Source organism: Emydura macquarii, unplaced genomic scaffold (assembly GCF_026122565.2).
Source record: "Emydura macquarii macquarii isolate MOO-44397 ecotype Brisbane River unplaced genomic scaffold, CSIRO-AGI_Emac_v2 contig_2636, whole genome shotgun sequence".
In the NCBI taxonomy this organism is placed as follows: domain Eukaryota; kingdom Metazoa; phylum Chordata; order Testudines; family Chelidae; genus Emydura; species Emydura macquarii.
In genome coordinates, this window is record NW_027132773.1 from 5,186,646 (window position 1) to 5,203,999 (window position 17,354).

The following is a 17,354-nucleotide window of genomic DNA, read 5'->3' on the forward strand; positions in this document are numbered from 1 at the left end:
TATCTGAAATTAGGAGCACTGCTTCTTCCATACATTATGTAAAGTTGCTTTTGCAGGAGCCCTTGTATTGCTGAGTGCATGTATTGTGCAGAAAGGCGCACTAAACTGTTGTCTAGAAAATAATGGAATTCTTTGTTTTATCTCTCTTAAAAAAAAAAAAAAAAGAACCTAGGCAATTCCATATAAAAGAGACGGGTATGATTAAGCAAACAAATGTCAGGAAATGCCAAAGTTAAGCTTGCCCATGCATCCTTATCTTGGCTCCACCAATGTCTATACATTACAAAAAAGGCTTTCATTACAAGATCACATACTTTCCCTCCCCCCCTCACCCTCGCACAGGACCCGTGCCTCATTCATTGCACATAATGAATAGTTGGTGAATAATGCATGGCTGCAGTGGATGGAGTTGAGATCTGGAGATCCCCTGCTTCATGCATGGCAGAAGTTGGATGGTGTGTAATGAACGAAGCGTGGATCCACAGGCCTCCTGCCCCATTCAGTGTGGGGTCTGGAAAATGAATAGTTTATGAGGCATGCAGCCAATCATTATTCCATTGAGAATATAAAAAAAATCTTAATGAATATAACATTAAGTTAATAAGTAAAGTAAGCATATTATACACTTAGACAATAATCAGCCCTTTAAAAGGCCAAGTTAAACAAGATACAATTAGAACTCCCAGAACGCCCATGTGTGGGTTGCTAAACCTAGTTGGAGGCCACATTAACTTTCACTACATGCTTATGTTTTACAAAAATAAGCCTTGCCTCACTGAGAAAATCAGCTATTAGGCATGGACCAGATAGCACTCCTGACCTGCATGAGGAGGGGAACCCCCACAGGCAGATCTTACCCCTCCCATAAAGAAGTAGGGGGATCATCCATCTTTATGGCATCTGCTCTCCCACCTTTCTAGGACCCCACAGTGAGCTTTCTGTGGGGTCAAGATCCACATGTGGAAGGGAGAGGGGCAGGAACTGGGTGGCCCTATAATGGTGAACAGGAAAAATGTGCATCATCCCTTCTCGGTCTTGCATCTATAGCTGTATTACTTCTTCCACAGAGCCCCCTCTGTGTGCAGAGCCATCTTTAAAGGTGGCTTCCAGGGGACAAGCTGCATAGTTGCAGGCGGGCTCCAGGGCTCACTCCAGAATGCCCTTTTACACCCATGGAACAATAGTAGACAAACAAATACAAGCTTCCTATTGTGATGAAGGTTCCCTGTCCCTCAACCGCAGTTTGTGGGTTTTACTGTAGCAGGGAGTGACTGGGCCCAGCATTACTTTTTATTTTTAATGGAAACACAAGCAGCCACCATATCCATCAGGTTACAGAGAGCCCCTGGTGAAGAATAAAACAAGAATTTTCATGTGTTAAGTTATACACCAGAGGGAGTCCCATGAATGTAATACAAACATCCTGATGGCTCTGAAGAAAAGTCAATTTAAAGTTGTCCATAAAGGCTACAGAGCTCAAACAGTGTGATCCATAGGTCACCACATAGCTCTTCGTGCATGCAGACTTAATTTACGGTTCGCTTTTCATCTACAGCCAAACACAGAAGCTATTGAAGATGAAGCCTCTCCTCACGTTTTTCTCCAGTATGTATCCTCATCTACGTCTAAATGAGCAGACATATGAAAATGATTTTATGCATGTGATATTTGAGCAAGTAGATTTGTATGAAACAATACATTTCTAACATTTGGAACTGGTTTAAAGCAATATTCTAGATTTCCCACTAGGTTTGCTTGTATATAGGATGCTGATTCCCCACTCTTACTTGAATATTGTAACTTTCATGACCTTCAATATGTGAATTTTAACATCAGCCTGTTTGATGAAAGGATTCCATTTAATAATTCACCTCCTATTTTCACCCATTTTATTTCCTTTCCCCAGCCTTCTGGAAATCTTACACTTTTCATATGCAGCTCTAGGTCTCCCCTCCTGCCTTTTCCTTCTCTCCACACTATCCAGTAATGTTCAACTTCTTGCTACACAAATGACATCCAGAAACTTGCCATATACGGTCAGCTTAATGACTTCAGCAGTTAGCTTCAAATCTGGGCTTTGAACCATAGCTGAGATGCAAAGGGTCAAATGCAGTTTCTAATGTTTTGGCTGGTCTTCATTTCTATTTTTTTTTTTAACAGACCTTCTCCCCCTCTTCCCCCCCCCAAATGGTCTGTGTTTTGGCTTTACAGTATACCAGACTATTTATAGAACTGGTCAAAGCATGTGGGAGAATCTTTTTTCATTAACATGATACAAAAAGGTACCACCCATCATTTAAGCTAACTCCGCTAATTAGAGGAAAGAGTAGTATTGTGTGAGCATTTGATAAATCTGACCATGGGGTAGGCTGCTGCTGCTCTTTGTCTGAAAAATTCAGAATCCATTAGGCTGATAGCCACTGTTCTTCTGAGGAAACTATGTCACTTGTGGACCTTCCTGTTTCCTTTCAACATTCTTAATGTGATAGTGGAAGAGGATATCCTAAGGTCAGACATTAAAATGTAAAGTTGGGAGGTGATGATTAAATGGGAACACAGTGAAAACTTCACTCTTCATTATTATAATATAGTCCAGCCTTTGCTGATATAACCATTTCCAGCAGATATTTAAGGTACTTGTGGAAATGATGAAAAGAAAAGACTTTCATTTATTATCTTAATTATAATTTTTGTGTTATTTTAATTTTTTCTTTATTTCCCAGAGACAAACACTAAATGCTCGGGTTTAAGTCTTACAAGCTTGTTTTAAAGGACAATATATTTTCAACTGTGCATTACACTTTGATCTTCTAGATATAATGGTTTCATAAAGTTATTATAGCAGTGGCTGCTACAGTTAAAATTTATAAACATTTTCCATTACGATCTCCTGGTTTCACACACTTATAACCTACTGAAAAAGTCACATCTGTGGCTGAAATGGTCCGTTCTTGGTTGCTGCTTGAAGACAATTACTTTTTTTCTTTTTATAAAATTTGAGCATGATCCTTTTGGGCCTTTTTCAGTTATGGGACAGGAGAGAACTGGCACACACATTTTTTCCCATTTTAAACATTTTACTACAGCAAAAATAGCTGAAAAATAGATCTTGAAATCATGGTCATAGTCCTGATTGCATGGATTGAAAGTAATTGCTTTCCTCTCCAGAGTGTGACAGCCATTTGAAAACTGTGCTCTGAGCGTGCATCGTAGAAAATGTCATAGTCCCTAGGGTCATATTTGAAGATATGTGATCGGTAAATTTGCAGGTAGGCCTTCATTCAGCAAGTTATGATTCCTATGGGACTACTCGTGCTTGAATTTAGGCTAGTGAAGAGGCAAATCCACACTCAGCTCCCAGTCTGAGAAACGGAGCTAATCACTGGGCTATGAGAACAAGGGACAGAAATCATCATGTCCAAGGCAGCAAAGTGAGAGCAGCACAGATCAAGTAGACTCCACAGCCCTATTGTGGAGGTAAGGATAGACAGATGTTGCAGCTTGCACAATGAAAACCACACATCAGGTAATGCAAGTCTAAGCCTCCAGCAACTATGTCAGCTCCAAATGATACATGAACTGCTTTCACTTCCTGCTCAGGTTCAAAATGTAGCAGCCCAATATATTAATTGTTTATATTGTTCAATGTAAACTACAGAATACACAGGAGGAGCCGCCCAGCAATGTTGCTGCTGGAACCTTAACAGTTGCATTTCCTGACATTTTGTGATTTCCACTGTGCATCTTTAGTGCAGCATCAACATAGGCCTTTCTCCCTCCATTTAATATTAGATTAGCTCTGACTCTCCTTATAATAACCCTCATAAATTAAACTGTCACATGATTTCCTTTCAATGAGCTTGAACGGATGCTGTTTACACAGGCCTAATGAAAGAGATTTAGCACAAAAATTGAGAGCTAACTCTCCAAATACATTACAGCTTTCCACAGTGTTTGTGTAGCAAACTTTCATCAACATCAATACCTGGTCAATCCCCCAAGGCGGTGAGTTGTTGTCTACTCCTGTCTGATACCAGGCCTTCATCTGGAATGAGAGTATAATGTAAATGGATGGAAAGTGCTGAGACCATAAGGATGCACCAGGATTACTCATGTGAGTAAGGGCTTCATGATCAGGCCCCACACTTCTATACCCCACGAGAACTGGAATGCTATTCCAATTCATTTCCAGCATTTGCTCTGAACACCAGGGAACAATTCGGTGAGTTTGTCCAGGAGGTTGCAAATGTACATTAAATAGTTCATTTTTGTACTCCAAACTTGGTATTTTCCCAGTTTCACCTCTCTTCCAACTAGATCAGGACCATTGCTTCTCTACACCATCCCAAGAAATCCCAAAGTTTGGATGTGATTCAGGTAAGCTCATGTGTGATTACATCACTGCAAATGAGGGTATGTCTACACTGTGGGCTCCAAGGCAATCGATCCCAGATGGCTTCTCTGGCTGACACCGGCAATCCACTTCCCCGAAAAGAGTACGGCTGTGTTGGCGGGAGGGCATCTCCCATTGATGCCACGCCATGAAGATGCCGCAGTACGTCAATGTAAGTATGTCAACGGGAGATACTCAAGTTACATTATGTAGCTTGTGTATTTCCTGTCGACTGCCAGCAGCAGTGTAGACCAGGCCAGGGACATATACTGGGAGGTGGGAGCACCTTCAGCTCCCATTACCAGGAGTCAAGGGCACCCAACATCTCCCAGGAAGTATTCAGCAACTCATAGGTTTGGGTTTTAAGGGTCTAAAGGACCTAATGAATTTTAAGAGTGGATCAGCACTGTGAATTGAAAGCAACAAATAGCAGATAGTTTTCTTCATTTTAACTGGCTGCATCCAATTTCTAAAGTACACTGAGCTTCCTTAGGTCCTAGTCCTGTTGCAGACCTGTGTGGGATGACAGGAGGATATTTTAAAGTGCACTTCAACTCTGAAAAGTAGCTTAGAAATGGCATTGTGTATTAATGATTACCAGATCAAATTTGCTCAGTTCACAATTGAAAAGCTGAGCAGTTTTTTGTTTTTTATATAGCTGCCAGCCCTGAAAACTCCCCATGGAATCTGAAGGTCAAGCTGGGTTATTTCCTTCTCACACATCATCATCAGCAGTAATAAAGATTCTGCAGACCAAACTGTGCCTCAGTTACACCTGTGCAACCCTAGTGTGTTCTGTGGAGTTGCCCAGATGTAACTAATTGTCTTCCACAGGGTTGCACAGGGATACTGTTAGAACTTAGTTAACATATCTGTCGATGATGTGTGAGAAGAAATAGAATCCAGTTCATGTCCTCTTAACTGTCTTGGTTCAGTAGTGCTGGCAGGAATAAATAGTGGTTCAAAAATTATTTTTGTTGTTGAAGCCAGCAAATCAGACCCTAAAATACACACAGGGAACAGATCTATTGAGTAAAGTAGGTGTCATTTTACATAGTTACTTCTCAGAGTAGAACTGCATTTTAAACTCCTCTCCCCACAGCAGGATGGTTGAAATAAATAGCTGGGCTGGAACAACCTGCCTCTCCTGCATAGGAGGGTTCAGGGAGTGTTTTGTTTCTTTGTGAAGGGTTCAGAGGCTCAGCCTTTCCTGTCAAAATACAGAACTGTATAGGGGGTCTGAACACCTCAGCCTCCCCAGTGGGATTTCAGGAGCAGGATCTACATGATTTCAAAAGCAAATGCTTTACATAACATCAAAGCAATTTTGCATGTGAGAAAGCAGGTGGCTGCCTACATTCAGAAAATAATTCCACAGGCTCTTTCAAATATGTAATGGCTTTGTCCTTTATATTGGCCTGATTCTCCTGCTACACCAGTGTAAATCAGGATTTAGTAACTCCATTGCCTTTCATGGAATAATACTGAAAAAGGTAGAATATACTTAAGTTTTCTTTGTAGTTTGTCTAGGGTTTTTTCCCTTCCCCATGTATTAATTTACATTGTGAATAATGCACATAGTTTCTTAAGGGTGAGCTTCTGTGCAACAGAACTCACAAACCAGAGGGAAGGGTAGTTACTGTGTCTTTAAGCCATCTCTGCACCCTCCCTCCAATCCTGGGCAAGAGTGACCCCCAGCATAAAGGAGCCAGCCCTGGGAGCCTGTCTAAGCAAGGGCCACCTTCCCAAGCACTGTGTGCTGCAGCTCCACTCCCTCCACACCCCTCTGGTCTCCAGCCTTGCCCCGTACACTTGGGCTTGCAAAGGGGTCCATGGGAGGCAGCCTCACAGCTGTCTCCACAGTTCCTGGACCAGAAAAATCCTCCCTTAAGCCATTTACAGGGCTTTTAAGGCTCCTTTATGCTGCTCCAGCCCTTTTACTGCGATAAAGGGGACAGGGGAGAAGTGAGGCTCTCATCCTTAAACCAGAAAAGAATCTGAGCCTGATTTTCTGCTCACTTCCACCTGTGTAACCTCATTGGCTTCACCAGAATTACTGCAAGTTTTCCACTACGGCAAGTTGTTGTGTTTGCCTGACAGTAGTGTCTAGATCAAGGCCCCACTGTGTGAGGCACTGTAGTGAGAGAGAGTTTCTTCCCTGAAGAATTTATACTCTGTAGGCTTGTTTACAGGCAAGACGCACAAAGGGTGTGAGGGAAAAGGGGCACAAAGAACTGAAACAACTTGCCTAAAGTCACACAGCATGATAGACCAGAGATAGACCCCAGTTCCCGATTCCAACTCCAGTGCCCTATCCACTAGACTAGACTGCCTGCTTCCATAAGCAAGGGAAGATTTAAGGCATCTATTGTCAATCCTTTCAGATCACAGCACTTTCTTAGATACCCATATATGTTTCCTCTTGCCCTCAGAGTTAACTATGAAAATCAGATGCATCTTAACAGGCTCAGTTTCTTTTATGTCTATTTTATATTCTGGTATTCCTTATGAAATTAGATAGATTTGATTTCTCCACCATATGTGCAGCATTATCTGTGTACTTATTTCTGTTTGTGTCTTTGTATATACACTGAACATGTGTGTGCTATAATTCACAGAACCCCATATTTACCTAATAATTGGTGCACTATGAACAATAGGCTACTAAATGGCTCAGTTCAGTAATAAACAGTTGCTGGGGATGTTGGCTGTCAAAGCTCCACAGGTTTCCTGTACTCTGCAGCTGGGGCACCTAATCCACATTCTTCAGGGAAATTTTTTAATTTCACTCATCTTTGGTGGCCATGTAAATAACCTATGCTTCACCCTTTCCACAGCAGAGTCCGTGGGCCCAGTTTAGAGATGGTGTGAGTTACATGGTGATGGTATAAATTATATGCTAGCCAGGGGGTAAGTCCATGTGAGTGTAAATTGGTGTAATTTATATGCCACTGGGGATAAAAGCCAGGTTTATAGAAGGAAAATCAGTGAACAGGGTGGAGTATGAAAGTGTGTAAGGTAAAGTAACCTGCTGCATACTTCTCACACCCTCCTGCTGACTGCTTGTACTATTACAAAGCCACCTCACGCTCCTAGCATATGAATGGCCAATTTATACCATAATTTTCATCACCTCTGAATCTGGCCCCTGACTTTGCCTAGTCTAACATAAAAATCAGTTTCTTGAAAATAATGTCAGGGAAACAACCCGACTAAGTATGCTCATAACCACCTCTCCATCCTTCAGAACAAAGCACTGGGCTCTTCCTTAACTGCCTTACAAAAGCCAGTGAGAATCATAAAACAAACAAACCCTAGGCAAAATTTTCTGCTGCTGCAAGTTCACCGACTCCAGCAGAGTGACAACAGCTAACTATTTAGCCTTACATCTTTATTTCTCTCTCTAAATGTTTACCAGTAGTATACCAGTGATATATTAGCTGAGGAAAAATTGAATATATAACTGATGCAGAAACTTGTAAGATTTGTTTGGCTCCTGAGAACTGCTGTAACAGACCAGGGAGGACCACATTTCAACGTACAGTCCAGTGTAACTATTTTTATTGTCACAAAGAAATAGAAAGCCTTAGAAGCCTTGTCCAAACTAGCATGTTTTAAGAAATCCCCTTCCTGCACTACCACTAACACAGCTCCACCAGTGGTAGCAAAGACAGGGCCTGGGCATTTCTACCGCCACATTGTCTAGCACTGCTTTGAGCAAGGTTAGACAACACAATGATAAAAAGGCCTGGTCCTGTTTACACCATTGTATCTGTCTATGGCATTCCTACCAGGGCTATCATTAGTGGATCTAATTAGTGCGATGGTGGTGGTGGTGGCAGCAGTGATAAGGTTCCTGACAAAAAATGCTAGTATAGATACAGCCATAGTCTGTTGCTACATAAATCTACAGTTTGATTGTACCTGGAAACTCTTCCAGACAAGATTAAGGGTATCCACATAGTGTGCACCTAATTCAAATGGAAAAGTGGGTCATTGATACAGACTAAGTGTTATGCTGCCCAAACAGCATTGGGGGGGTGTTATATTAGTTGCTGATAGTTCAGAGACATAGACAATGTTTTTATGGGGGGGGGAGGGGCTGAGTTAAAAAATAATAGCTGTTGAATACCAGTTTTACATTATCTAACTATTGTGTCAGGGACAGTCACCTGATAACTCACAGTTTATTCTCTTCAGCTCAGGGGTACAGTCCTCTGTTGATCTTGGCTGCTTGAAGTCCCTCTCTTTCCCCTCTCTCTTGGGAGCTGGGGTGAGTTAAAGGTTTCTTCTGCAGTAGGCTCTGGCTCCTTTCTTTCCTGGCTGGGGATGGCATAGCAAGCAGAGAGTCTCCTCTGGGCAATTATGTGTGCCTGGGTGAGACTCTCCTGTCTGTGCTTTTCCCACTCTTTCTGCAGCCAGGCTAGTCATTTCCTTCCTTCTCTCCGGAAGGCTACTGATCTTCTTTTTCTTCTCTCTCTCTGCATGAGTACTTCTCATCCCCTGTTTATCTAAGGAGTCCTGACAGGTCCAGCCAGGTCCTTTGGGGCAGACGCCCATAGACTCCTAATTGACTCTGTTCTTCTTTCGTCCCTCCTCCCCCATGAGTTCCATACGTTCTTTTCACAAAGGGAAGGGGAGGCCAGATGTCACGGAGCCCATCATACTTTGGCTGTTTTTTACAGCCTCTGACACTGATCCCATCATGCTTTGGGGTCACAGGGCCTCCACATCTTATTTGTAGTCCTTTCCTTTTCAGAGTCTCTGGGCACAAGACGAACCCAAGGGGTTACCTAAGCAAAATAATACAAGCACTTGTTTTCCAGTGTAATCAACAGATCAGATGTATGCTGTTCCCATTCTTCATTCTGCCACATTCTTGACTATTCCACAAAGAATGCAGTGACTATATACAACTAAGAGGCCAGCTAAGTGTTTCAGTTTGCCAGAGAGTATTGTGTGTGTGTTTTAATTCTGTAACGCTATGCTGGTCTCACGAAGTGAGTAGTGCCTGAGTGAAGTTAAAAAACAAAGCAAATATTTCCAGGGGGTAAAATGAAATCAATTAAAACATGGCTGATTAAAAAGGAGGAAACTACACTTCCAGTGAGGGGATCAACTTCTGCTGGTCATAGTATTGAGCTGTCTCTACCATTGCCTGTAACAGGAACCAACGGCCAGTTGCCTGATGCTGTTAGCATTTCTGAGACGCCTCACCAACCACAATTTAAGTCTTTCCCTGTGCATAGTTTTGGAAAACATTTCTAATTTGGATAAAATGGAGTAAGGGGCAGCTGTCAGTGAGGCAGGCTATAGGTCACAGCCTATAATGTACCATTTTGGCCCCCTCCTCTGTAATCTCAGTGGGTTACAACTCTGTATTAAAGAAGAAAGTATGTGAGGGAAACTACAAGGGAAATTACAGACATCTTTGGGCTGCATTTGGCTCATGAACCTCCCTCAGACTTCAGGCTAAATGAGTCAAGAACTAACACATAGACAAGTCATGGGGAGTAGCAGTACAACAGAACAGAAACAGTAAAGCCAAATAAACAAGACTAGCAGCACTTTCTATTCAGAATTGTGTTACTCATGTCAACAGGGAGCTTCCTATTATATTTACAACAATAATTTAATGAGAACATGTCACGTGGGGAAGGGAAACAGTCTGGGGAAAAACAATCATTTGGAAATTGAAGGCCCACTCCTGCTCCCCATGAAGATATTGACAAAACTATCAGGGCCAAAGTGAACCTTGACTTTTGCAAACAGTATGTCTGTTTACTGGAGCTGATCCCTATGGAAGTGTACTCATGCTCATGCTATTCCTGGGTAGAAGGAATCTGAGTAACATCGATGAGACAATAATTCCTCTTTACATAACTAGGACTCAGTTGTAGAACCCTTGCTCGTGCTGGGGAGCACCTGATTACACAAATAGCTGCACTGGCTGCACAAGTACTTTGTTTAGTTCTGGACCCCTCTCTACAGAAGGGATAGGGATAAAGTAGCAGCAGCCCAAAAGAAAAATTGATAGAAAGGTTAGAGGGCATGTCCTATAGGGAGAAACTATATAGATACTGTCCAACTTGGAAAAGAGGTGACAATAGGTGATGCAACTGTCATGGATAGATAGTGCAGGTGTTAAAAAAATTAGGAGGAAACATTATTCAAAAAGGAGGAAAACAAGGAGCAGTCATTTCAAAAGGGTAAAACTCAAAATAAAGGATTAGAAAATAGTCCTTTCAAGTGAGTTCTGTGAGGCAAAGGTGTCATATACTCGAGGAAGCCACTGAGGTTTCATAGTACTGTCACTGGATATGGCCACGGCAAAGTTAGACTTAACGCTTAGGGCCACAGTTTAAAGTAAATGCTGTTTTATTGTGGGGTGATGAATAGATTATCTGTGTGAATCTATGCAAGTGTTAACAAAAATTGTAACACTATTTTATGAGGTGTCATTGAAAAGAAATATAACATCAGATTACAGTGCAACTCTTTTGTTTGCTTTTCGGTGTAACATCCATCATTGAGGAAATAACTGAAGGATAAATTGTGCTCTGAGATATATCTATTGACTTCAATGCGTGTCGAGGAGGTGTATCTGAGGATTGAATTTAGCTTGTGATTAGAAATGGTACGGAGACCTGTGAACTGCAAATATTTTACATGTAATCTGGATTCCTGCTAGCCAGGGACTCACCCCTTAAACCTAAGGGCTAAATTACAGATCAGAATGCTGTTCTGAACACCATGCAAGGTCAAGGGCTATGGGGACTTGTCTATACATAATTGTTAATAATTTCCCTCCATAATGTGTTTAACCTTGTTAAAAATATTTCTTATTTTAAAACTTAAGTCACTTGTTGCTTATTTTCTAAAATACCACCATTTCCCCAAATTCTTTGAAGCTAGCACCCCTGGAAAACATGGAAAAACTTGGAAAAAAATACTTGCCTGCACCTTTAGGACTGATTCCTTTGTAATTCCATTAGCTTCAGTGAAGTTACAGAGCTGATTCAATAATGTCAATTATTGTTCATAGGACTTTCATCTTTTGGTGTGTTTTTGTTTGTTTGTTTGGGGTATTTTGTTTTGTTTTGTTTTTTCAAAATGTCTATGAAAATTTTCAATTTTTGGACAAAAAATGAAACCAAAACCTGAAATATTTTCAGTTTTTTGAAAACTGCTTTTAATAACAATTTTTGGTATTCATTAAAAATTTCATTTTCCAATTCCCCAATTTTTTTTTTTTACCATAATCAAATATTTTATTGAAAAGTGAAAACATTTACATTTTTTCCAATTTTCCATAAACACAAATCAGAAAATGTTGATCAAAATGAGTAATTCCTGCAATAATTTTCATTTTGGTCAAAAAGCCATTTTTCATTGTAAAAATGTTTGGATGAAAAAAAATTGACCACCTCTAGAAGTTACTGTGGATGAACACTAAGTGTAAGTAAGGAAGAATTGGGCTCTTGGGGCTAGAAAGAAATTTAGGCTTGGTGAAACTGAATATCACCATGCCTAACTTTTAGATGCCTAGAAAATCCCTGAGATTCCCAAAGCCTGAGTTTGGTGTCTAGGGCTCCCTATGAGGAGAGCTAGGTGTCTAGGGATTCACAAAAGCTAGCATGCTAGGTGGGTCTTCACTTAAGCTAGCCAATGGGAGATGCCAAGCTGAGGGATGTTTCCTAAGCCCCACCCCTTTCTTGGAAATAGACATCTAGGTCTAGGCTGCAGGGAGGTGCTTCTCTCTGCTTGAGATTCTCAGATGCAAACCCTCTCTTGGTGTTAGGTGCTTATGCCATGTTAGCAACAGCAGCCCCTCATTCAGAACTTTTAGCCCAGTGGTTATGGTACTCACCTGTGATGTGTGAGACCCCTGCTTCAAGTCCCCCCCTCCACTGAAGAGGAGAAAGGATTTGAACTGGGATCTGCCACCTCTTAGACAATTACGCTAACCACTGAGTGATTCTGATGTGGTTGAAGCTGTTCCATTGTGAAGTCATTGGAGCAGGGGGACTGGAGCCTGGGTCTTCCACCAGGCAACAAAGTCATTCTCTCTCTCTTTCTTACTCGCTCACTCACCGATTCTTTCATTATTTATCCATAGCAGAGCAGCTTTAAAAGGAGAGATTCCAGTTCAAACCTCTTAGGTTGAGGGGGGACTTGAAATGGAGGTTTGCCACATTCCTGGTGTGTACCCTAACCACTGGGCTAAAATTTATGAGAGAGGGTGTCCTCCCCCACCACCTGGCCATTTTGTGTAAGCTCAACTATACGAGCCTGATCCAGTAGGAAAGCTCTGAGCACGCCTGCTGGATTGGGCCCCGCAAGCCAGGTAGGCCTCTCTACCCCCAGTGTGTGCATTGCTCTAGGGCACGGGGTCCTGGATGCCTGGCGTGGTGCTTCACTGCACATGCTCAGAGGCAGAAACATAGATACCTAGGAAATTTTCACTGCAAAAACATAGGTGCGGAGCAAGTTTAGGCACCTTCAGGGCTTGGGGGCAGCTGAGCGGGGGTTTTGTGAATACCAGTGGGGCCTGATTCTAGGATTTAGGTGCCTAAGGTGGCAGTTAGACACCTAAGTCCTTTTGTGAATCTATCCTGTGGTCTGTACACGTCAGTCAGACTTACTGGAATAGTCTCAAAGGTGTATGAATGAAAATCATAGTCTGCCTCTACAAGAAATAGTCCAGTTAAGGTCTGGATTCCTCTCAGAGCATTTTCTAGCAATATTGATTACCATTTATCATTAGACAAGTCTTTCAGGCATTTTCCTGGCTGCTTAATAATGAACTAGTAGAAGACGTTTTCAGGATCACTGGCTCCCCTTTTGAGTTTCATGTAAATTGAATTTGGGAATCTCCTAGCCTCATTGATTTAGGAGTTATAATGCTGAACCTGTCACAAATAGCACACTCTTAGCCACTCAGTACTTCAGCGGAATTGCAGCACGTATGAATTATGACAGGACCTTGTGTGTCTGACCACTTCACTTGATTTTAGTGTGTAAAGGATTAGAGCTTATAAATATTTCATTTTTACATATGGGGAAAAAACAGGTGGTATAATCATATCATATGATGATGATGATGATAACACTCTATCGCATTCCACTAGCATCTCAAGAGGACGTTGAACAGCACTACCAAAGTTAGAAATTATTTAATCACCAGGTCCAGATAACTCGCATCCAAGCATCTAAAAGAGCTGGCTAAAGAGCTCACTGGACCATGAATGTTGATTTTCAGTAAGTTTTGGAACACTGGGAAAGTTCCAGAAGGCTGGAAGAAAGCTAATGCACCAGTTTTTAAAAATGATAAATGGGATGGCCCAGATAATTACAGGCCTGTCAATCTGACATCGATCCCAGGCAAGATAATGGAGTGGCAGATATGAGACGTGATTAACAAAGAATTAAAGGAGGGTAATACAATGAATGTCAATCAGTCTGTGTTTATGAAAAATAGATCTTTTTTTGAAGAGATTACAAGTTTGGTTGATAAAAGTAATAGTGTTGATGTAATATACTCAGCTTCTGTAAGGCATTTGACTTGGTACCACACAACATTTTGATCAAAAAACTAGAATGATATAAAATTAACATAGTACACATTAAATAGATTAAAAGCTGGTTAACTGATAGGTTACAAAATGTAATTATAAAGGGGAATCATCACCAAGAAGATCATTTTTTAGTGGGGGGTCCCACAGGGAATTTGTTCTTGGCCTTACACTGTTTAATATTTTTATCAATGACTTAGAGGAGAATATAAAATCACTACTGATAATGTTTTCAGATGACAAACACTGGGGGAGTGGTAAATAATGAAAAGAACAAGTCTTTGATACAGAGAGATCTGGATTGTTTGGTAAGCTGGGTGCAAGCAATCAATAGGAGTTTTAATACTAAATGTAAATATATACATTTAGGAATGAAGAATATAGGCCGTACTTACAGGGTAGGGGATTCTAGCTTGGGAAGACGTGACATTGAAAAAGATTTGAGGGTCATGGTGGATAATCAGCTGACCATGAGTTCCCAGTGAGACACTGTGGCCAAAGGGCTAATGCAATCCTGGGATGCAGAAACAGGGAAATCTCGAGCAGGAGTAGAGAGGTCATTTTACCTCTGTTTTTGGCACTCATGCAACCACTGCTGGAATACTCTGTCCAGTTCTGATGTCCACAATTCAAGAAGAACGTTGAAAAACTGGGGAGGGGTCAGAAAGAGCCATGAGAATGATTAAAGGATTAGAAAACCTGCCATATCCTGATAGGCTCAAGGAGCTCAGTCGATTTAGCTTTACAAAAAGATGGTTAGGGAGTGACTAGATCACAGTCTAGCGGTACCTACATGGGGAGAAATACTTAATAATGGGCTCTTCAATCTAGCAGAGATTGGCTGGATCCAATGGCTGGAAGCTGAAGCTAGACAAATTCAGCTGGGCAATAAGGTGCACATTTTTAACCAGGACTGTACTTAAGCATTGGAACAATTTACCAAAGGTCGTGGGGGATTCTTTCTCGCTGGCACCTATTAAATCAAGATTGGATGTTTTCTAAAAGCTATGCTCTAGGAATTATTTGGGGGAAGTTCTATGGCCTGTGTTATACAGCAGGTCAGACTAGATATTACAACAGTGCCTTCTGGCCTGGGAATCTCTGTTTGGGGGTTGTTCTTTGGGTTTTTTGAGTCAGTTTACTGTTTGGTCAGCTCTCCCAAAGGTGGGTATTTTGTAGCTCTACTTGGAAATCTATGGAATCTAGACATGTTAAAGATTTTATAGACCTGTGCATCTGAGCTCATTCTAGCTGGTATGAGTGCTTCTCACAGGTCAGCAGAAAGAGGCATGATCTCATGGCCTGAACACAGGACTCGGGGCCATAAACGCCTGAATTCTTAACTCTCTTTCTGACACTGATGCGTTCTGTGGATTTGGGCAAATCACACAGCGCTTAACTGCGAGCTCCCAAACATGCTCGCATAAGGAGGTATCGGATGCCTCTTTATTCCTCTGCTGAGATACACGCTGCAGGAGAGCATCTGCCACTGGGCTCCTTCACCCCCCTCCTACTCCTCCAATGCACTAGCCAGGACAAGCGGGAGGGGGGGAATAAGGACCAACTTGTGACTCTGAGTCATAGTTTGGTCCCTGTCCCTGTTCTTGGGGCAGCACAGCTACTTATTGCCCCTTACTCAGGGCAGATTGCAAGGTACTTGTCTAGCTCTTCACCTCTATGTGTCAGTCTCCCTGGCTGTAAAATACTTAATCTATTTACCCAAGCTCTGCGGAGGGAGGGACATAATCAAGGCTGCTATCTGGCCAGTATAGGGGTTGGTCTATCCCTAGCTGATTATGTTCAGGTTTCAGGATGAGAAAAAGCTGCTGATTTTAATTTTCAGCTGATTGTATAGCCTAGAACTTGGGATAAGGTCTTCGTGTTATATATATTAAAAATCAAGCCAGATCAATCTATACAAAATGTTGCACGGTGGTGAGTGACAATTTTTCATTGTTTTGTTTGTTGTATTGTTCAACTTCAGGTTTACTTTTCTTGCTTTTTAAAATGAGACGATGCCATTTTTGTCATGATCCGTATTTTCTTTTTCTACAGCTTCTCCAAGTTAATCAATTAAGGATTGCATTTGCTAAAATGTTTATCCCAGCAAATCCTCCCACTGCATAATACTGTTGATGTCCTCAGTGCAGGTTGAATACCAGAAGCCATTATTTGTCAGGGGAAATCTTTTGGTAGTCCAGAAATTCTAAGATTTGACAAGCCATCTTTGTATCAAGAATATTCTGGGTTTTCCTGACTTTAGTCATAGTCCCCTGGGTCTTTACAGATGCACAGTTTGCCTGGTTTCCTAACAGCTACTATGCAGTTAATCTAGTAGGCAGGGGCAGAAAACGTGACTGGGATATTCTTCCCCTAGCCCTTCCTGCTTATTTACTCACTACCATTAGAAAACTACGAGCCACTTAAAATCCAATTGTCTAAGAACACTTCTAATTTCAACCCAAAACAGAGGTACCTCCTCCCCACTGGGTTAAATGTACACTAGTTGATTCATGTGCTTTTATTCCTACAGAATTTAATAGCTGCAGCCAACTCCCTTTGCATGTTCCAGCCAAGAAAAGGAATCAAACAATCAATATAGAGTTACTCAACTGATAACGTAACAGGTGGCATTTGATTTCATTTTCCACTGCATGAGGAATCACTTGCAATAAAGCTTTAGAAGCACAGGGTTGCAGATGGTCACTTCTGGACCAAATCTGACATCATCAGCATTTGCTATTGTATCTCATTCATCTCTTGTCTTTGGAAATTCTATTAATCCTTGAAATACCACAGAAAGCACAAAAGATTCACGTTACATATCAATGAGTGTATTTCCTTAAGAAGGTACTTGGCATCCCTTGGAAGCATATGAATCATCGTCTCCTCTGGCTGCTGTATAACCACTTATTGTTTTATTGAACAAGAGAGTAAAAAGTCTCATAAAAGCCTGCATACTGTAACTGGCCAGGGTATAATTCAGACCTGCCCTTGTGTAGATTAATTGACGCATTTGGCCTTTTTGGAAAAAATGTCAACTGTTTTATGATAAATATAGCTTAGGCTGAGCTCTTGAACCATGAATGACTTTTATTATTATTTTTTGGGTTGAATTCCTTCTACTTTTTCTCTTTTTTTTGGCTTGTGAGGTTTTTGAGTGTAACAAGGGGAAAGGGAGTTAAGAGAACAGAAAAAACACATACCCGTTCCAATTCAGTAAGAGCAACTTCTCCATGTATAGTGCATAAAGCTTTATAAACGTAATCCTTAATCTCTATGCCTATATGTTTGTTTATGGTATTGCGTGCTTCCTCCTTCTGAAGAACACAGTCAACTCTCTTCAAATTCACATGCAGGAGATGTTCTTTACACCAAAAAGTTGA

At 41.3% G+C, this 17,354-nt stretch overlaps 1 long non-coding RNA gene across 1 annotated transcript in view; it reads right to left on the reverse strand.

The window, feature by feature from the left end:
- Positions 1–1,276: 1,276 nt before the first annotated feature.
- LOC137163638 (uncharacterized) overlaps positions 1,277–17,354 on the reverse strand; it is a 60,851-nt gene continuing 44,773 nt past the window's right edge. The window contains exons 2-3 of the long non-coding RNA XR_010922747.1: positions 3,986–4,045; positions 1,277–1,625 (exon numbers count right to left, since the gene is read on the reverse strand). This is a non-coding gene — a long non-coding RNA (uncharacterized lncRNA). The remainder of the gene's footprint in view (positions 1,626–3,985; positions 4,046–17,354) is intronic.